Source organism: Temnothorax nylanderi, unplaced genomic scaffold (genome assembly GCF_030848795.1).
Source record: "Temnothorax nylanderi isolate EJ_2023f unplaced genomic scaffold, tnyl_v1.0 TNYL_tig0146_pilon, whole genome shotgun sequence".
Lineage (NCBI taxonomy): Eukaryota > Metazoa > Arthropoda > Insecta > Hymenoptera > Formicidae > Temnothorax > Temnothorax nylanderi.
In genome coordinates this window covers 9065-31921 of record NW_027249208.1, presented here as the reverse complement: position 1 = coordinate 31921, position 22857 = coordinate 9065, and the positions used below count along the sequence as shown (strand labels likewise).

General features: G+C 40.0%; 2 long non-coding RNA genes across 3 annotated transcripts; both read right to left on the bottom strand.

Annotated features, from left to right (window-relative positions):
• Positions 1-5755: 5755 nt before the first annotated feature.
• On the bottom strand, positions 5756-11796 carry LOC139777376 (uncharacterized). The gene is made up of 2 exons (XR_011719339.1): positions 7604-11796; positions 5756-6572 (listed from the first exon to the last, which is right to left on the bottom strand). It is a non-coding gene; the product is annotated as an uncharacterized lncRNA (long non-coding RNA).
• A 3-nt stretch (positions 11797-11799) lies between these two features.
• On the bottom strand, positions 11800-21739 carry LOC139777375 (uncharacterized). Of its 2 annotated transcripts, XR_011719338.1 has the most exons (3): positions 21576-21739; positions 18319-18622; positions 11800-17768 (listed from the first exon to the last, which is right to left on the bottom strand). It is a non-coding gene; the product is annotated as an uncharacterized lncRNA (long non-coding RNA). The 2 variants fall into 2 exon arrangements; XR_011719337.1 differs by having other exon boundaries at positions 11800-18622.
• Positions 21740-22857: the final 1118 nt, after the last annotated feature.

Genomic DNA, 22857 nt, shown 5'->3' with positions numbered 1-22857 from the left:
CGATAGCGCAGGTAGATATAATATCGTAACTTTTCTCTCTAAAAATACTCCTGCAGAAAGGGCAGAATATAATTGAGGCAATTATATCGATTACATCATATCTCATCTTATAATGCCAAATCAAATTGTAAAATAGAATCAGAGCATCAGAGAATCAGAGCGCATTTTCATCGCTTTTGCAGTACATTTCGCAAATCTAGAAATAAAACCGTCGCTTATCGTTTCTAAAGCCTTGTGTACACGATACTAGAAATCGGTCCGAGTTTCGGTTTAAGCCAATGAAACTGCTGCTTTTCTGTAAGAGCTACAAGTTGGCTTAAACCGAAACTCGGACCGATTTTTAGTATCGTGTACACAAGGCTTAAGACACGTGAATCGGTTTATATATTATAGAATTACAAAAATCTGCCAATTTCTTATTATTTTATTTATCTTACAGTCCGTAAATCCATTCTTGTACTGCAAATTATCACACATTTCATTCTATATCATTAGTTGTTAAATAATTCTTTGGAACATTAAGGTTTTTCGTTACTTTTCTACATAGATATCCTCGTAATTACAAGCGAAATACAGGCAGTTATGCCCAATTAACGCTTTAAACATCGCATAAGCATCCGCACGATATTCTCCGCGTTCAAAAGTTGGAGAGATTCCCATTTTCTTTGGCATGCGACTATCGTATCGTGCATTTCTCCCTATCAGAGTCGGACGACCAGAAACGTGAGTAGTGATGGAAACGGTAGCAGAAGACGGCGGCAACCACAGGAACGACCGAGGCTTCGGATCTAAAAGGATGGGGACCAAGGACAAGGAACGGGAGAGCATTTAGCTAAGCATGCGACTAGTTTTTGTCGTGTAACTGCGAAAGGCAGAAAGGAAGGAGTGGGAAGAAAGGAAGGAAGAGAAAGATGCAAAAGCAGAGAGAGAGGGAGAGAGAAAGAGAGAAAGACATCTCATCGCCAGGTGGCAAGTGCACTCTCGGAACCTGCGCTGTACGTGCTGAAGATCTTTCCGCGATACGAACCTAACGAGGTCGCGAATATCAGATTTCCAGCGTGCGCGCCATTAGATTGTGTTAGCGTGCCCCCCCCCCCCCTCCAAAGCGTTCGGATCTGCTTAGAGGAGAAATGGACATTATCAGTGATAATACTCTATGAATATAATTGATATAAGGAAAGGAAATGGAACTCTTCACCGCTATCGTTTGATGCTTCTTGTTGTGTCAATAGATAACTATAACTATAGTTTTTATCTACAAAATGACAGCGATGTCGATCCTCTTAGGCCGGTTCTACAATCAGTCGTACGTCATAGTCAGATGTCGGAACGCAGCCGATGGTCCAATGAGAGACTTTCTTTTTCGAAAACGAGTTTTCTTCATTGGACCATCCGATATCCGACTTTGACATACGACTGATTGTAGAACCGGCCCTACAGAACTTATCCGTGGAGAATGTTGTCGTTTCTAAAGTGGAAAGTGTCTTTTTGAATCCTTGGTTTGGTTTAAAGTGATAATTGACTGTATCTTTTGGATTAGATTGTTATGCAGGAAAATATGAACTGTTAAATGCTATTAAATTGATATGAAAGGTTTGTCATTTCTCCATCGACCTCTGCATCTTAAAATAAGAAAGTTGTAATTATTTGAATAGGAGATTGAAAAAAGTAAGAAATTTATGAAAAGCATAAACTGAAAGTTTGTTTTCAATTTTATTTCACAAATATGAAAAATCTTTTATATCAATTTAATGTCTAAATAATACAATTTCTGTGTGTCGAATAACATAGATAGGTACATTTAACACGGAGATACATTTTTTCTGCTGTTTGTGTCTTTATATCGTCGTCGTTATCACTGTTTTTCTTTTCGCAAGATATTATTCGTATTTTTAGTCAGCATTTATTTTTATGTTTTCTAAACAGATAATAATATGCGTCATATTATTATCAATTTGCGGTATATTTAGAAACGAGTGATACCGAGATTAATATAGACTTCGTGGATTGTATTCCATGTTTTCGAGCTACATTCTCAGGCAGTTTGAGCTATAGAACCATTTTGAGAAATGAAGGAATGTCGACACATTCCCACCTGATCTTTCGCGTTTAAACCAGGCTGAAAGAGATTATGTAGAGGCAACGGGATAAGATTTAATATCAATTTCGATTTAGCTTATTTGTTGAGAGGAAGATTCATCCTGCCCGAGAAAGCCGCGCGCGCGCGCATCGGCATGCCAAGCGCGGCGAAATAAATTCTCGCGATTGGCCGTAACGGAGCAAATGTGTATGTCGGTACGCGGCGTTGCGAAGTGCGAAATACGGGCCAACGTGCGGGGACATTTTCCGAAATAACGGCCAGCGCGCTAGATCTCGAAATTACGGCCTTGGCCGTAAATCGGTGGGCGCGGTGACGCGAGCGAGTACGGCCCGCCGTCACAATTTCGCGCGGACGTTAATCGTAGTCGTTGTCCCGGCAGTTGAAATATCGTCGCCGGCTTAACGAGGCCGAGGACGTGTGTCGGATGTTCCGGTGACCGGCCGTTGAGATTCCGTAGAGTGGCGCGTGTAGTCGATCGCGTTCATCCACCGGTCGTCATGTCGTATTGCGGTACGCTGTAAATTACCATCACGGTCAATCATCTGTTTTGGACTGTCCCGCTGTCCCTCGAATCTTACCTGCAAAAATTGCGCATGGCGTCTATCTTGTAAAGATGCCACGAAAGCACGAATCGCCTTGTCATACTTCAGCAAAATCCCTGATTCTTTGCGGGGGGGGGGGGGGGGAAACGGTGTAGACAATTTGACGCGCTGCTTCCTCCTCGACCGCGGCCGGACTATTGATTTTTCTCGTGCAGCTCTCGCTGTGCTTCGTAAGAGACAGCACGTTCTACGAGATGCAGGAATTTCGCGGAAAATAGGAGATATGGTTGAGTTTTAAGTCGAATTCCTCTTTTCGTCTTGTTAGATGTTAATAATACTTCTTATCTTTCTGCGTTTACTTATCTTTAAATAAAACCTGACGTATAATTATTTTATTTATTAAACGAAAATAATACATTTGCTAGTTGGAAATTTGAGAATATAATAGAATTATTTCAATAATCATGCAACTAATATTCAATTCAGCGTTTAGCTCGCATATTTATCATTTTATTAACTAAACTGCACCGTCGTTTTTTACTTAGGTTGGAGTTTTGGATTTACAAAATATACATTGCGTGTACTTGGCGCCTTTTTTACCTTTTTTGAAAAAGGTAATTTTGTACTGATTAACTAAACTGCACAGTCGTTTCTTATTTCGATAATGTCGAGAACGCATATGTACAGAGTTTCAGTTTTTTCTTCGAACAAATGTTTTATGGTAATTTTCTCTTTTCTTTCGCGCAAAGTGAAAATCGCGGGCCGCGATTTAGCTTGCCGAAAATACTGATGAGAAATTTGTTAGGTTCCCTCGTTACGGTAGCAAGATGAGACAGAAACAGCAGGACGAGATGGACTGGTAACTGGCTCCGCTTTGTTTGCTGTTATCCTTCTTGGCTTGTTATTCAAGTCAGGGTCCACCTCCTGGCGTGGCGGTGATACTTATTGTAGGATAAATAGTTGGGGATTTTTGTTCTTGCTGCCAAAGGATCGCAGAAAGTTAGCAGGACCCGAAGATCGTTATTGCCTAAAATGGATCTAAAAGTAGACCTGTTTTCTTTAGCATTCTTTCTCTTTATTTATTTGAACGAAACCGAAAATTCCTTGGAGTTATTGCCATCTTTTCGTTTGCGTATCACTGCCGTCAGGTTCGTGACAAAGTTCGATTGTGCCTTATCAATTTCTTCCAATGAAATTTCTTGATCCCTCGATAATAAGTATTCATAACGTTGAAAATATTAATATAACACGTGACTTTTAAAAAGATTTTAACGTAACACGGTTGTCCATCTTTGCGCTTGTTGAATTAGCGCGCGAGATAACACAAAGTGATCGTTATTCATGTCCGGAATCGCTATCGACGGTATTCCCAATGAGCTTTTTCGTTGCGTACTGCAATTACGAACATCGGGATGGCCATTATAATAGCTATTCGATGTGTTTTCACGGCGCTTTTGTGACTTCCGTTCTCTGGGGCATTTCTTCTCCCTATCTTCGTTTTCCTGTCTCTCCTTTTTCGAGCCGAATGGCCTCTTGTATCTTCACCGAAGCTCTTCAGTGCCTTTGTGGGTACCATCGAGAGCCGATTGACCAGAGATTTATGACTCTCTGCCATCTTTGACCCTTCTGACGACGTACTGTGATCGTTCAAAGGATATACTTCGTGCGTATGAAGTTACTCTGCACTTTTCGAATTTTTATTAATAATGATATGTTACATTTGTGTCACAAATGAGAAATCGATAACACAGGTTGCACTAGAAAAAATAAAGAGAAAATCGAATCTTTATTAGTTGCGCTTTTTTATTTCTGCTGATGGGTTTAAAATTTTTTTTGTACACGATGGCGCCGTTTCATGCCGCGTTGTGCCATTTGAGAAATCTTCTTTTGTGTTTAACTAAAAAAGAAATTCTCTGAAATAAGTATAATATGTACAAATCTTGTTGGAACAATTTATCGTATTTCTATAAGTGGAACTATATTAAACTGATTTTTGGAAATAAAAATGAATAAAAATACCGATAATTTTTAAATATTTTTTATGTCATTTATTCTTTTTTTTTTACATTTGTAGAATATATTCGCTTTAGTATATATTTGTTAAAAAATAATTATCCCTATTCACTCCAACCATGCCCTTTCGTGTCCCACGAGTTTCTAACAGTCGTTTGTTCCGGAAAACAAATAATTGTCAGATAATCCCCCTCACTCCTAAAAAAAGTTGTTGTGGTAGGGAACCTCAGGTAAAAATTTCAAAGTCCTAGCTCATTTACTCTCGAAACGGCGAACAATCAAAATCTCGGTGGGACACGAAAGTGCATGGTTGGAGGATTACGTCAGTGTTGTGTGAAAGGTAAATGAGAATTTTTTTTCGATAAAAATGTATTTTTGTGTATAATTTAAGCGTATTTAAAATATTTTTGTTGTTAAAAGAAAATTTGACATTCCACAGAGGTCTATTATGGCTCAGAGGCAGATGGAAGAGGTGGGGAGGAGCTACGATTATAAACAAATTTAATTTTTTTACATAAAAAATATCTGTCACTTCAAATTCGCCTTTTCTTATTCAAAAATTCTTTTTCTAGCATTCTTTAAGTCCTTAAAGTCCTTCTGTACCATTTAAAAATTACCAAATTTGCGGCGACGAAATTAAGTATACCTATTTAATTAATAATTATCTAATATTTTTTTCTCATTCGCACTACTTTTAGCTTTAATTTGCGAGTTTGATCATTAAGCTTCGTCAATTTGTTCGTGAGTTATGATTTTTTAAATAAAACGAGTCGTAATGTGTGTTTGTCAACATATAAATGTTGTAAAAAAATATTTAAATAAATGATTTTCAAATGTTATTTACATTGATTTTTAGTCGAAGGTACAAAGATATTATAATAATTTTTGGGGAATTTTTCAAAGCTATTAACATTATAAAAAACACGTGGGACTCGAAAGTGCATGGTTGGAGGATTAAAGGGGCGGAAAAAACGTTGGAGTGAATAGGGTTATATGTGTTTAAGGATCGATGTAATATAGTTTTGTGTTTTGTATAATATTTTTGAACGTGCAAATTTTTTGACAAAAGTTTTGAAGGCATAAAACGCTTAATCACACGTCAATTTATGCATAGTTATATTTTCGGTTTATCAATATGGAGTTCATGTCTTTCTGTTCCTTTTATTATTATTATCTTTTATATATTTTTTATATATCTTAATGTTGGATATTTTGTTCTCATTAGTATCGAATTTATATGCGTGGCATAAATAAACAGATAATATTGAATAAAGTTGAATAGGTTTATCAGTACCGGGACACTCCGTGTCTTCGATTATTAAACATGATGAAGACGTTATATGTCATCTAATCGTTAATCACTAACGCTGAGGGGGCGCATATTATCGCTTATCTCGGCGTTCCGCCTTACATTACCGTTTGTCCAATGTTTGCGCATTCCTGCTATTTATCTGTTTATCCTTATCTTTCTCTCTCTCTCTCTCTCTCTCTCTCTCTCTCTCTCTCTTGTCTGGCGGACGATGAGATTTAGCTCTGTAAGCCGTAACTTCTCTCCACGGTAGGCCTCTCCTTCCCCTTTCGGTACTCCATCCTACCCGGTTTCCGTCCTCCTCGTCGCTCTCCTCATCTCCTGCCGCTGCTGCCTTCCCCGACTCGGAACTTCCAGGAAGGCTCCAGAAAGAGCGACGCGGAGAGGCGCGCAGAAAGCGCGGCGTAATAACCCCTACGGCTTCTCTCCTCCTTGTATGTACGTATACACAATAGCGCCGGCACTCACGATGAAAGTTATCCACGACGTTGCAGGGATCTCTCCACCGACCCTGCGACCTTCGTATTCAGGTGGTATCCGCGTTGGCGCGGATATCAAGTCCCGCAGGCGCGCGACGTTGACTCCCGGCTCTTGTAAACAGCGCATTCTAAAAGCAGCGATATTCGTGAACTTTCGTCCGTGAGACTACTCGGGCAAAAACACGGAGAGATTAGTATGCGAGGGTGAAGTAACCCTATAATTTGTAAACGGAGTTCTTTAACATAAAGCCGTACCTAAAACGGGTCTTGTAAATTATGGATTTACTTTGTCTCTACATTGATCATCTTTTTCCATTTTTAAGTGAACGAAATTGTGATTGCTTTCTGAAAGTTCACAGTTGAATAAAGAATAACAATCGGAGTAAAGGAGATATTTGCGCGATGCTCTAAGCGAATGAAATATTTCTATACATATCGAACGTTGCGTTGTCTGCCAATAGTGTGTCAGATTAATGTTTAGGAATTCACAGTTAATTTCTGCCAGGCGAAACAATTGATTCACGTCAGCTTGGCCCGGTTGTTTCTCGTTTCCACATAAATTCAAAAACCGGTTTTATATTCATTTGACTGTTTGTTAATCTTACGTGAAAGTTGCGCAAAAGCCCCGGTTCCTATATCACTAACATATATAATAATGTATCATGTATATTGTTACACAATGTTTAAATGTGCTGTATATTACCTACTTGTCGCGTTTAATTTTTACCTAATCGTAAGTAGTCGGGACGTCGTCATGCAAGTTTCTATCGCATAAAGCTACAGTTAAAATATTATGCCTTGAGGCGAGGAAAAGAGACTCAGACATTTACAGTTTCCTGTGCGATATGACGGACTAAATATTGTACATACTTAATTCGTAGATACTTAATAATTTCTAATATGTCTTTTAAATAACGAAAATGTGAAATGGACAACTAGGATTTTAGACCATTCAAATTTTGGAGCAAACATTGGAAAATCGTCATTTTATTTCAGTTGTAAAATGTATAATTCCAAATTTGGAATTAGAATGTATGAATTTCGTGCAAAAGATAAACGATGAAAGACATGCTTTGATAACTTTAACTTTACGAACTTGAAAATATAAGTTTTTTGCACATAAAAGAATAGGTACGCTAATACATAGGGTAATACATACATGAGGTACCTCAATGATCATCGAAGAACACTAAGAAACTATCGTGCAGATACCGATAGTTCGCGAGATAGGTCGATATGTCTTCTTCAGAGGATAAAATTCCTCGAGAGCCTCTTATATATTCCCCGTTTAGCCGAGTTGGAAAGATCGTGGCAGATGACACTATCTCGTCGATTCGCATGAGTGCACGTCCGCGCGACGTATGGTGCTTCGGTGAATGCCACTTCGTGAAACGAACGCGACGCTGTTTCGTCCCGCCGATACGTCGCGTCGCTCTAATCTGCAATCTTTCGTGGATATGTAAAACGCGCGGGGAACCGGTAACATTCGTGCATCCGTCGTAAAAGAAACGTGAAATCGCTTGGCCGATATGTATCCGGTATAGCGCGAGGAAAGCAAAAGGATCGCTAGATCGTAGATCGGGAATGTGAAGTATTACAATCACGCGGCGCAATTAATGGGGAGAATCACGTCGTTTGGACAATTGAGGCGATCCGCATTACTCGTGAAAGCTGGAAATACGACGAAATAGCTCGCCGACTGATAGCTATCGTTCCGAGATAAGTGCGCCTTTGCCGCTCGAATGATGAGACGAATATTAGCGCACGGGCAATTTTAAGATACTCCAGAAACGATGGAAAAATCGCCAGCCATCCTTTCGATCTCGAATTGAAATGTTATATGATTAATGTATCTATATACATATAATGTCATCCGGTTAATGCAAGATAACTTCGATTCGATCGAAGTGATCGAACGGAATTGCACTTAACCGTAAGATGATCTAACTAATGAATTTTATCGGATTGAATCGATCATATGTATCAATTCAAATTTTATCTCGCTCTCATGATATCCGGCACATGATGTTTACTTATATTTGGTATTTAGATATTAGGATTTACTTTAAGATATTATAGATAGGCATGTGATAGAACTATTTAGATTCTTTTTTAATATCTGTGTTTATTCAACACGTAAAAGGTATAATAAACACATGGCATACCGTATATTTAATCTCGAATTTAATTGCAATACAGAATGTCATGATTTTACGACAAAAGGAGAACAATATCTCTTTTATTGTCGCACCGCATTTTCCTTTTGCTGAATATGTTTGTTTGAATTTTGATGTTACGTGTAGAATATTATGTATTAAGGATTAAACAATTTCAGTCTAGTGGTCTAATCAGGCGATGCTCGATAATTGGGAGAAAAATCTAAAGACGCAACGGTTTGTGAGGGGACTTCGATACGACGACATCGGGATCGGAGAGGATCTCGGGGGTTTGGCCGTCCCTTGTCCACGTCGCCGCGTTTACGCGCGTATAAATGCGACCGTGACGAGTCGCTGCACGCGCGCATACATATATGTATATGTATGCGTAACGCACACGCTTGAGGCATCACGAGCGTCGCCCGTGGAGACACGCGTGCGTATTTCGTTGAGCCAAGGCGAGGTTGGCACGTACGCGTCCGAATGAATATATGTGTATGTGTGTATATATGCGAGAAAGAGAGAGAGAGAGAGAGAGAAAGAGAGAGAGAGAGAAAGAAGGAAAGAGAAGGAAAGAGAAGAAAAGAGAGAAGAGAGGAGTGTTAGTAAGAATGGAGTGAGAGGGTACGCATGAAATACAACGCGAGAGGGAATGAGTAGACGAAGTCGTCAGATATATCCGGTGAAATGACGAAGACAGAACCAGTCGAGAATAAAGAGAAGGGGAAGAAATGTGCGCGAGGGAGACTCATCTGGTGAAATAAAAGAGAGAGAAAGAGAACTCTACCTGACTGAACGATAGAAACAGTCCCCGAAGAGGAGGACTAACGCAGGAAAGTGACGAGGGAAGAAATACATCGGGACAAGAAAAACAGAGAAACGTGTCCAACGAAAAAAAATGCAGTGCAACAGCAAAAGGAAGAAGAACTTATGGATGGTGAGATGGAATGAAGAGAGAGAGAGAGAGACACAAGGAAAGTACGATTATTAAAGAGAAATACGGTTCTAGAGTCACTCATTGGACCGTTTTTACAGATGAAGTTAGTCCAGAATTAAGGAATTAGACAGTCGAAAACAGAGATACACGACAAACCAATGCTATCATCTCTGATCGACAAAGAAGGATGCACGATGCGCGCGTGAACTCTCTCTCTCTCTCTCCCTCTTTCTCTTTCTTTCTTTATTTGAACAAAGATGAAGCGAGAGGGATGAGATCGAGTGGAACAAAGTAAAGAACAAGTGAGCAAAGAAGAAAGAGCGTCACGCTGACCCTCTGCTGCTGAAAGAGGACGACCGCAGCAGGCTGCTTCGAATCTCGAAGGAGGGAACGAGGGAACCGGCCCGACGGGAGTGGAACCCGACGGTACGACCCTCGGAACCTTCGGCGACAGTGGTGCGACGAGGACGGCGAAAGCAAGAATAGCTGTTGCGGCAGGAGGTCTATGCGAGAGTATCTCGAGGTTGGGCGGTGGAGGAGAAGGAGGAGATGAAGGAGGCGGTGGAGGAGAGAAGAAGGAGAAATCGGACTCGCGTGGGAGGGGGAGGTGCGCGGCGACCGCAAGGTGAGACGAGGAGCGATCGTGTGGAACGAAGACACGTCGATCAGGTCTCTCTCTCGCTCTATCTTCGCATTTACGAGCGCGGTGAGGTCGCGGTGAGGCCGAAGAGGAGGCTGTGCACGACGAGCGGCGCGCGTGAGGGATCGTTCAGTCGATTTGGAGAGGGGCACGGAAGGATGGTGAAGAGCGGCCGAGGGGCCCAAGGGGGGATGCTTATCGGATCGTAGCATCGCGAAGCTCGCACGTACGGGCGACCGCAAGGCGCAACACCGAGGGATCGACGTAGGGAACCGAACCGGCCGCGGCGACGCTTCGACTTTGCGTGCACTCGTGCGGCACAGTTGTTCCCTTTCTCTCTCTTTCTTTCCTCCTCCTCCTCTTCCCCCTTCTATATATATTCTGCTCTTTCTGTTCACTAGGCATCACATTGTTGGCTCCGTATCTGATTATGCTTGCAGTCAAATATGATGACATTGGTGATCGAAAAGTTTCCTCATGCTTGTCTCCGCTTTGCGCTTGACTCCGTAAATGACAAACGTAGTTTAGGGTAAATGGTCGATTTGAGATTTAAATGAAACACAGGGGTATCTATTGTTTAATAATTTTATACCGCAAATATTTGGATTCTATTTAGCAAGATACACGCGCAGTTAGAAAGAAAATACACTGGCGATGTCTCGCAACGATTTATTTTAGTAAATTGAAAAACAATATTGCTTCTATTTTCCAATATCCGCTTCAATATTGAACGAATAAATAAAATTGTCCACAAATTAGCAAAGATCTTTCTTATATCTTTTATAAAAATATTTACGTTGGAGATTGGTTCTAGTTAGCAATTAGTGAGATAAGTATCTCTTAGGCTCAACCGCTTCGTATTCTAAGTTTTGTTTTAATATCGTGGACTAAAGATTATCTAATGTCTCAATCAATAGCCAATTGCATTCATTTTTAAAATTTGTACCGCACGCATGCCAACATTTTTTATTTTTTATTTATCCGAGGAAAAGAAATGTCATATGAATTGTCTTCCTGTTGCGAGAAAAGAGATTGCCGTGACTTAAATGTACAATAAATCAACGGCATTAGTGAGTATGCATTTCGCAGATTTTCGCAGTCTATTGCCTCCGCATTGTGAACACTCGTGGATATGTAATCTTAACTCAACACACACACACACACACACACACACACACACACATTATATGCGTACGTTGGAAGTTTACACGACGTGCATACCGGCGCGATCACGTGGACAGAAGTGACTTAAGAGAGTCAAAGACGAAAGTAGACGAACGCGGGCGGGAGTCGCATGATTTATCTAGTCGACGGCTCGCGCGAGAGATTTCGAGTTGTTCGGAATTCCCGTTGCCGTTTATAGGGAAAAGCCAGTGTCGGATGAGGGTGGATAGGGGCGAAGGAGAGCGAACGAGGGTAAGTCGATCGACCGGAATGGCTCGATGGGACGAATCGATCTCTTTCCGGATTGTTTATTTTGCGTGTGCGATATTTATAGTGTCGACGTTTCGAGGATACTTACCACTCCGCGGACGTGATTTATAACGCGAGAAACCGTTTGCGACTGGTTATTTCTGCGTTGGACACCACTGCGTGCGACGAATGAGCAAAATTGGAAGATCTGCAGGAGTCGAAAGTGAATTTGGGTTTTTATTATCGAACTAATAATTTACATATTCGTCGTAAAGTATTTTACAATTAACTTCTAACCACTAGTAGAACATTTACGATAATGGATAAACACGGTAAAGGATAAAAATTTTTCTCTACGTTGTTACATTAAATTTTTATGCGACGAACTATTGTACACGATTTACTTTTCATCGGATTTTATGTTGATGGAGATCTTTGAAATTCATGATTCACGATCACCGGCTGCAAGTCTGGCAATCGTGCGTTTCCTGCGAAACGTCCTACCCAATATTCAACTGGTCACCTGTTGATCGCGAGACATAGGGGAGACCGGGGCTCGTTGGCACAAGAGGCAAGTTGGCAATGCGTTCCGTTTATGTATTTATAGCGAAAAAAACAATGGAAAAGTTATCACAAAATATTTCTTATATGACATAGGTACTTTTCCCAAAGTTTTATTTTAATCAAACAAGTATTACAATAGAAAAAGAGAAAACTCTGATTCAAGAGGTGGCAAGTAAATTTTCGAGCGTTTCAAAATATCGTATTAATGTTCTTCAGCTTGAGAAGTAAATCAAAGTAACGTATCATTAGTTAAAAGAAAAGTTTCTGTTACTGTACGACATGTTATTTTGACTAACAACAGTAATTTATTGTAATAAAATGACTGATACAAAACGTATGTAGGGATGGGGTATGTTGGCTCATATCAAGACACGCTTAGCTTGACTTGTTGTTGCCGCCCGCGTGAGACCTGTTTGAGCATGTGATTTGCTACCTACGATGCTGATAGAAGCTAGATATGTATTTATATTAATATTTTTATATTGAAGAAAGCTATACATCTAAAATAGTTAACAATTTTCTGCAACAGCATTTTGTTATTCGATCATTACTTCAAAATACCTTTAAAAGATATACAATCTTTATCAAGAAGTACATCTGCTACGCGTTTTGTATTTCTATTACGTTTTCATTAATTTAACATGGACTTTTGTCGCATAGCCAACTTACCCTACTATCGGGGCAAGTTGGCTACAATGCAGCATGTTCGTATTTTACTTATTACAAAGAAACTATACAGTATACAGGAGCGTTCCTAGCATGAAAATGTAGAGAAAGGTTCTCTCTATCATATTAGTACTGTTTAATCATGACAATTAGTTGTATAAAAACTCAAATGCCGAAATTGTGAAAACGGTGCCATCGAGCCCCGGTCTCCCCTACGAGTTCCCTGTATGTCGAAAATAAAAACAAATTCGATACTTCCGGCTTTTCGAGCTCATGTTCTTTCTCGTGTTATGGGATTCGTACGGTCACGAGGATCTTTTTCCGCGCAAATCAAATTGACTTGTCATTTATGCGAGCTTAAGAAAGTCAGAGACACGCGTTACCTCATACAATCAGTATCTGAATCAATCATGAAGATTACTTCTAATAATTATTTGAAATTAATATTGTCAACTGGAGAATATTTTATCTTATGGTCTTAAATACGTTTACTTTTATATGTAATTATGAAGGAAGAATCTTACACACTTTTAATCATATTGTATTTATAAGATGATACTGAGATGATACTTGATATGAGATGATAATGATCTATTTTATTCTTCTCCAAATATGCTTTTGGAATAAAATTTGTATATTTATATTCTTTTAAGATCATATGTTTACAATTATGCATGTAAGAGTTTCGAGAAACAACATTTCGATCACTTCTTCGTAAAATAGCAGATTCGTCGACGAGTTGTCCTCCTTGGGAATTAAGAGCATTGTAAGAAAGTCTCGCACGCTTTAATTACCATTCAGGCCGGAGGGCCAGAGGGAGGCCTGGCTCATGCAAGTATAATTCCCTCCCGAGTCTCGCACTATACTCTCGAATCATTCCTCGCCCTCCCCGCCTCTTTCTCTCCTACGTCTGGCTTTAGACTGGCGTTCAAAAGGTATGATCGTACATCTCGCACAAAGATATGTACCGAAGAAAACAGAATTTGCGTTTAATCATTCACGGCATTCAATGTTTTGCATGCGCATAATACGCATTAAACAAATTCATTTAATATGGCACGTTATCGACATGCGACTTAATGCGGCGTACATACATTAAACAGCCACGGATAAAAATAGCGAACCTCTAAAAGAAAGAAATGATTACGCGAGTAGTACAGTAAGTACATAATAGCTCTATATTGGATGCGCTTTTTTGCGCGTGCGAAAAAAAAATGATTGTGTGTGTGTGAACATCCGTACTTTTCGCTTCGCGTATATATACAATCTGACGGCACGGAATCGTGCGTAAAAAAACAGCACGCAATGAACCGCGCTCGTTAATGTTGGAAAGTAAGCACCCGCATACACCTACTCTTCCGCGATTTTATAATAAATCTTGTTACATAAACACGATCGGCGGTGGTGCATCGACGGTGCCGTGCGTGAAAACGTTGGACGTGCGCTCGCCGCTGTAGCTTATTGCCAAATAGGATCATTAATTTTGTAGAAAGCAACACAATCGAGTTTCACTTTGCTACCTTGCGCCGAATCAGCTCTCGTCGATTGTGAGAATTGAGATTGGCCATGGGGGGTATTTATGTGCCTTCTATTATTTACGTATGCAAGCGATTAATTAAAAGAGAACAAACGGATTAATTGTGTACATTAATTGTGTAATTACATTAGCTTGTATATAAAGTAAACATATAGTGTAACAAAAATTTGTGGAATATTGGCAGTAATATATATTATTTATGTTAAAATTCAAAGATAAATTAAAGCGGGGAAAAAACAACAGGAAGAATTAGGGAATTTGAGAAAAAAGGATAAAGGAGGCTTTATATCGATAATTGAGGGAATTAATGGAACATAGTATTTACGCGTGTTGGATTAAAAAATAACTGACATTGAAAATAATGTAAGAGAAAAACATTTCTCGGTTGTTGCACTTGCAATCATGTCCGTAATGATCGCGCGCAACTCCGTCGAAACTTTTGCACGCGACTGCACTCGCGGTTATTCAATCAATTCGCGACCGGCATTTGCCTGCTGGGATATAGGCGTGGCTTTTCTCCACAAAAGCGGTATTACTTATTTAAATTATCATTCGTGAGTGATACCCCGTTCTTCCATCACGAGCGAGAATGCCATATCCGGAGATGCAGCCAAGTGTGGCGTCAGCCTTAACGCGCCCGTCGCTGCGTGCGTCGTCGATGATGCGTGAAATCATCGGCGGTTAAATTTGCCTATGACTGTCTGAGCTTACAGGCGTTACAATATGTTTCAGAGAAGCGTTATCATTCGGAAGATGGTTCAGATATACGTGCGCGCGGAAACAACGAATATCGAATCTTCGTTGTTCCGAGAAAGATATTAGTCACCTCTGCTTTATCTTTGTTTTATAAATTCACGTAAACGGTAACATCTTCGGGCAATAATGAATCACGTTTAAACGTATCAATAACGCAGTTTTTCCAATTTGGCTTCAACATCCACGAATAAATTCGCTCGTCGTAAAAGTGGATTCATTCGAGTTTTCGAATATTTTTTTAATAATAATTTCACGCCTTGTTTCTTTTCTAAAGTCACATTACGGACCTTCCACTGAACGCGTCGCCTTGAGGGACACGACCGGAAAGCGATCGGAATTATAACTGGAAACGGATACGGATAATTTCCTTCGTAATTGCTCCATTATTACGCGAAATGAGTTACAACGTAACGAGTCGCTTACGACGGGCGGTGAATATTTTCCTCGCGACTCATACGGCTCGCGACCGTACAATGTTAATTGACGCGAGAAGATAAGATCGCCGCGAAACTGCATTCGTCCTTCCCTCCATAGGCGTGTCCCGCGATCGCACAATTTATTTAAATCACTCACGCCGATAGACGATGGCTCTTTGAGTGGGGACGAACGACAATTAATTAATCTTTTCGCCGTGCGCGCGGATGGCGGAAATTATCGATGCGAATAAAGCGGGCGAAACGGTTACATTAATATCAAAGCGCATACAATATTACTATCGGGATGATAATTTTACCGACGTTCGAATATTCAACAAAATCCGACAAAATAGCGCGATGTAATTAATTTCTTAAGATGTATTGGTGATGTGTGTATACTGTGTATATACTGTGTAACTTTCGAATTATTATAGGATGGCACCAAATACGTTCTATTACATACATTTATATAAATTTATATAACGCAAGTTGAAATTGCAGCTTATATTCGACCTGTTGTTATAATAAATCTCGTTTACATATAGGAATAATAATAATTAGCAAATAATCATTATTTTCAATCAATTAAGAATAGGGATTTTGTATCTCAGTCGCACCATGAGCTATCATTCGCGAATGGTAATGTAAATAAATGATACGTCTAGGAGCCACGCCCATCGTAGACGATGCGCAACCCCTCTCGGCGATCTTATCGCAGCTGTAAACGCGAGCGCATCCGAAAGGAAATAAATCGACTGCCTGCGGTTCGGCGCACGATGCTCGTGCGCTAAACGCTTCATTTAACGGTTCAATGTTAAGCATTGTAAACAACGGTGTAACATCGACGTTTTACCGTGTATGCGTCCTGTATACTTGTTTTTCTATGCATTTTCTATACCGTGCGGTCTGTTGTACGAACGCATTTAACGTATAAGCAAACGTGTCATGACGATTAATCGCTTGGTGTACGTTATTAATAGGAGTTTGTAACACTTTCTGCTGTTTCAGCAGTTACAGGAACGTTGAGTATGATTACGTAAGAGTCGAAATTAATACGTTCTTTGTCTGAAGAAATCTGCGCCAAAGTTTCCTAATCTCAATGACTCAAACTAGTAACACAGAATTTTATTAATAATTACTAATAACTAGCAATATATATGTTTATAAATATAAATATATAATTATCGATAATTATATACAATACACATGTTTATAAATATTTTATATATTGTATATAAAGATGATATGAATGAAAAATTAGGCTATAAAGATTATGTCTCCGAATTAGTAACATATGCTGTAACAATAAGAAAAGCTAAATTTTGAATAAACGGCAGAACGCATTTCTGTTGAATTTAACTCTTGATTCTTTTATATGTAATTGAATCTGATGGCGTTCCATACGTGTTAGATAACTATTTTAGAGTATTCAGATATAAAACTATGTAAATCTATACATATATGTATAATTAAGAACCTTATTGTTAAATAAGAAGATGCCCCTTAAGAAACAGCGGTAGATTTGAGGAAAGAATTCCAAAAAAGAAAGACATTAGTAATTTTCAAAAACAGAATTCTAAAAAAGAAAGACATTATTAGTCATTTTTAAAAACAAAAATGCATTACAATGTTTCTCAGAAATGGTCAAGATTCAATTTTCCTCCGGGCTTTTTTTCCGCGCGGGTTGTTAAACCGTCAGAGTGCCAATTTAATGGAGTAACCAGGCGATCTCTATTACTGCACAGTCCCATACACCGAAAGTACACGATGACGATGCGAATCGAGGCTGGCCCGCTGCCAACGAGAGTTCCAGAGGGTTCAGCCTCTTCGACCCTGCCCGCTCCCTATCCGCCCTCTTTCTGCCTTTTTGCTCCTCGTTGTCGATTTTTCGCGGTGCACTGGATATCGAGAACGCGCATAAGCTCGACGCGATACATGTTTCGAGGTGTTATAATTTCAAATCGCAAACCGTAACTATAACAGAATAATTAACAAATTACAACACGCAAACACAACACGCGCTAATGTTAATTACGAAGAACTTTGAGTTCTAATAATTACGTTAATTAGAGTATAAATTTCATCGCGTGTTTTATTCTTAAAAGTCAAATCTAACTTCAAATATTGATCAGATCTGACCTGTGATAATCATAAGCTGGCAAACGATGATAGCTGTCTGCATCGTCATCATAGCTCTTCGAGAAACGCCCACGGAGATAATGGGCGATAAAAACGACTCCTAAAAATTATGTGTCTTCAGCCATAACGTACGATATTGCGTTACGCATAAATCGACCCGCATTTATGCATACACGCGTCGCAATTACATTTGCGCGATATGAGGGGCTACACCTGTAATCGAAATTATAGCGAGCCTAAGTACCAGCATGCGAACCGAGTGACTTTTGCGGTGACGAGCGCATTTGAACATTGATTATTCCAAGACAGGCATCGTCGCCTCGAATGTGCCGAGTTTCGCGCGAACGTCGAAGCGCGAATCAGACAGCGAGGAAATAGCCCGAAAGTTGACTCATTGTTGCTACAATCGGAAATGATGTCGAGCTTGTGGATGCGCAGGCAAGGTCAGAGGGCGGGAAGGCGGAAAACAGGGAAAGTGAAAATGGAAGTGGTGTTGGGTGGCTTCAAAACGATCTCGCTGAATCGAATTGGACTGCACAGAATTGGCGGTGATTTAAATTGGTTGCCCTCTCGACCTGCCGTTTAACCCATTTACGATAGCGCAATCGTGAATAGGCTTTCTCTCTTTTTCCCTCCCCTCGCCCCCTTACGCTTTCTCTTCCTTCCTATGCCTTTGGCACCTCCGCCCCCTCCTACTCCGCCTCATCCTCCGCTGTGTTTTCCTGCACTGGCTCGGCTCGTAGGGCCGTCCACTTGTTCTCCGAACTTCGTTGTCTGTCAGTCGCATTTATCCTCTTTGTGGCGCGGTTCGATCGGACTTTTAAAAGCTGCAGACGGGGCGCGATCGGTGCCGGCCGACGACGGAAGGGCGGAGGGAGTTGACTGCTTTTTCGGATCAAAGGGGATCCACTCTCACGAAGTAATCCGGACCGCGTTTTGCCTTCGTCGTTAGACCTGTTGAGTTTTAATGTACGCATGAGCTATTATTGAAAGCCACTGAATGAGACGCTTCTCAATGACCCTTCGAGTCTGTCAGCGGAAAGATTCTGCGAGACGGAAACGCGTCGCGATTGCCCCTACTGTTGCTTTATCTTCTAAGATTAGGTAGCGTGATTAGGTAGCGATAATTACCTAAGATTTTTTTCATTTGCAACATATACATATACTATATTAATTAGCATATAATGTTAAAAATAGATATTTAATAAAATAATATAAGAAACATATTATTTAATTCTTTATTAATATTTTTTATATATAAAACAAATCATTAATTATAAACTTTTAATGTGTAAGAATAGATACAAAATGGATAAGTTATACTAGTTATAGGCGTGTTTCTCACGAGAATTCCAAATTGCTTTCTTCTTTATTCTTCTTCTCATCAACGGTTTGTCATAAAAATAGATATCTTTAATTGCAAATTAAAAGAACGTGGAGGAATGAGTGACGCAGAGTACAAGAAAAACGTTATGCGGTTGTGCGCATCGCGCAAACCGCGTACACGGCCGATAAATGCACAGTAGAATCTATCACGAGGCCGAAATGATCGGCTATCGAATCTCTCCTCGAGAACTCGTTCTCCTAATTTAATGTTTAGGAGACTCGATCGCGCGGGAAAAATCGTGTTACAATATCGCAGTTTTCCAGGCATAATAGGCTCTATTACCGGAATAGCCATTTTGGCGCATTATACGCGTACTTACGCGTTTTTGATGTCAAACGCGAACGAAATCAACGATTATTACAGGACGATCATTACGCATTACATATCTATGTGCTTTCACAAATTACGCGCGTCACATCATTGAATCACTCTTACGTGGAAACGCGACAACTAGCTCGAATAATAAATAAGGAAAAGAAGTTTATTGACGAACGGTGTTTTCCATTCCTCGAAATACAAAAGACGCAACGCGAACTTTTCGCTGCGACAGAATTTCATTAAATCACGCATCGATATCCAGGCAATACGCGGACAAATTGCTACAACGATGTTTCAGTACGTCAAATTCAATTTCGAGTCCCGATAGAGTTTGTTTAACGAGATTCTAATTAATCGACCAACGTGTAGGAAATTTACATGCCCGCGCGATATACATTCTGTCTCCTAAGAGTAGAGAGACGCAGCCATTGATTTCCGGACGGAGAACGGGCGCGGAGTTAACAGCCGATGTCGGCTTTCGCACGCACCGAACAATCGATTCCCGAACGACGACATTACGACGATGACCAATTACGGTGCGACGCGTCAATTATGGATGGTAACGGGAAATCGACTTTTACTCCCGGCACTAGCGGACAACGTAGACAAGGGCGATTAAACCTTGCTCTCGGCATCTTGTCTCTCACTTTATGAGTGGCGTTTCGTATGATTCCCGGCGCGAGGGTTTACACGTCGCTTCGCTCTCGCATTGTGCGTAATTTTTTTTCGTCACCAGAACGATAAGAATAACAAGAATGACACCGTCGTTCTGAGCGCACTAAGTAAGTCGTTAATGCCCGGTGTTCGAGTCCATTGGGGAATCAATCGATGGATATTAATGAACCTTGGTTAGCGCGATCGATTCATCTGTGACCGATTCACGTTACGGAACGGTTTAAAGAGCAATTTTTTGCAGCCGGACGACTAAGTGTGAAAATGTGAGTGCCCGGCGCTTTTTTACGTTGAATTATTTTAACACTTGTATTTAATTAAGAGGAATTTTTGCGTTATGCTGCGAAGAAGAATCGCTTCACTGCGGAATATTGCGCTCTTCATATCGGGGCGACTTTGATATAATAATCCTCATTTATCTCTTTTGCACTACGTTCCTCATTGTACGATAATTAGAGGCGCATTTTTCATAAAGAAGCATTCAGTCATATCGTTGAATGTATTCGCGAATGTGTATCTTCGCGATCAGAAGCATAAATTATTACTCACACGATATTTGAAAAATTGATGAAGTATAATATGCTCTAATTTATGATCGTTTTTATTCCTATTATTTAATTACTATTTACAATTCAAATATTTTTTAATTTTGAAAGGAGATTGAAGTAGACCAATTTATTAATTCTTAATATTTAATCATATTTTAAATTATTAAAATTTAAAATACTATTTTAAGCCCTTTTAACTCTCTTCTTGTTATTACACTTTTGTATCAAAGATCTATTTTATTTGCTCTACTAAATTATAATGATTATTTTTAGAATGTTAGTAACAATTTATTTTTAATTTAAAAATACTATAAGTTAATGAAGAAGGGGAAATATATAATAAACGGAAAACGGTTTGCATTTTCAAGATCTTACTTCATATGGATACCATTTGAAGAATCCGCATGGATTTCCCGCACGCTACGCCGTCGTGAAAATCGGATCGAAGGTGCGTTAATTAAATGCAAGCCGCAAAAAGTGGCAGGTAATTTTGTTATTTAACGCGGGGCCGGGCGACTGGCCGACGCTTCTGACAGGCATCGACTGTCGATCCTCTCTCGGCATGGCCGTTACGTTTACGGGCCGTTGATTGCGCAAATGGAATTAAAGCCCATTTGCTGAGCCCATTTGCTGCCAATTACGGAACGTTGTGACGCAAACGGCCACGGGCGGCTTTGTAACGTCGATGTGATGTGCGGACGGACCGCGAAACACCGCTGTTATTCCGAAAAAAAACAGCAGTAACACGCTCGATTCGATCGTCACGATGCCGCGATACGTGTCCGCGCGATTAAAAAGTAAAAGAGAATGGGGAGAAGAGGAACAAGTGTCGTATGTGTCGCTGATGTTATGTTAATGCAAGTCGGATCGATCTAACGAACCAATTAATCGAGACGCGTATCGATTATCCGGCTGTCGCCTGTCCATAAGATAGATTACGCGATATTGTAGATTAGGTAGATATTGTAGATCAGAAACTCACTTCGAAGCGTTTGATTCAGCGTCAAGTGTCGGATATTTCTCCTCTCTCTCGCTTTCACAATGATAATTTTCTCTGCGGCTTCTCGTCGTACGTTATACTTATTCGCTGCTGTGATCACGCCGACGCGACGCCGTTTGCCGCAATTTTTACAGATTCGACAGAGCTTGTCGCCGTTACGCCAGCTCACCGAGTACATTATGAATCTGTGTGTGCGTCACTGCAATTCATTACGACGGATGCGGCAATGGCGCTTCCGCTTATTGTTTCTCCTATCTTCCACTCTCTCGCGTTCGTAGCGTAGAACATCGGTGAAATTTTTTTAATTTTCGCCAGAAGTTAATATTACTTTAGTGCTTCAATATACTTAAACTTTATTTTAACATTGCACACATGATAATATTAAGAAACATTCAAAGAATTATTCTCTTTTATCAATTTAGAGTAAAAAAACCGATCAGGACTAGATTATTATATACTCGCGTACAATTCTTCGCCTTAATTAACAAACCACGTTACTTACAGTCTTAAAACGCATTCTCAGCTAAAGCTAGCACATTACAATTACATAATTGATAATCAGTTTAATCACACTAACACAATTTTAAAAAAATTGAAGATATACGGGATGTATATGATAGAATACGAAATATATATGGGATATGTTATACGAAAAATCCTCTTTATTATTCATGAGTTTCAAACATGACGTGAGAGAGCTTAACACCATACAATATCGAGTATAGTTATTTAATTTTTATATACATATTACATTAATTTAAAATTTTACGTATTAAAGTATTAAAGTTTAATAGTCGTATCAAAGGTGCCAATTACGGAAAAATTATGCAATCTTTTCAAGACAATCATTTGAATTTATAACCGAGACAACGCATAATGCGATGTCATGTATTTGGCGATGCAGCACCGTTCAGTTCGCGAAAGGAAACATTAAATTCCGTCGATGAAATGGTATAATGAACGCAGAGATTGACTGAGCTCACAAAACGTGCGGTGAATATCGCGTGCGCGTATTTTCGAAAGGGTCGACATCATCACGTCGTCGTCGGCACAGTTTTGAGAGCGGGACGGAGAAATTTTATTTAGTCGCAGAAGTGTCGATGCCGCTCTCTCGCGGTCCGCGTGATACGCGTGCATTTTGTTATGCCAGGGAAATAATTGCGCGCTAATTTAGGTCCCGCGTGTGACGGGGAGAGTATGGAGGGCCGGGACGCGTAGTCGTTTAATGGAATAGTAAGGCACTCGGGCGTGCGGGAGGGTGCTC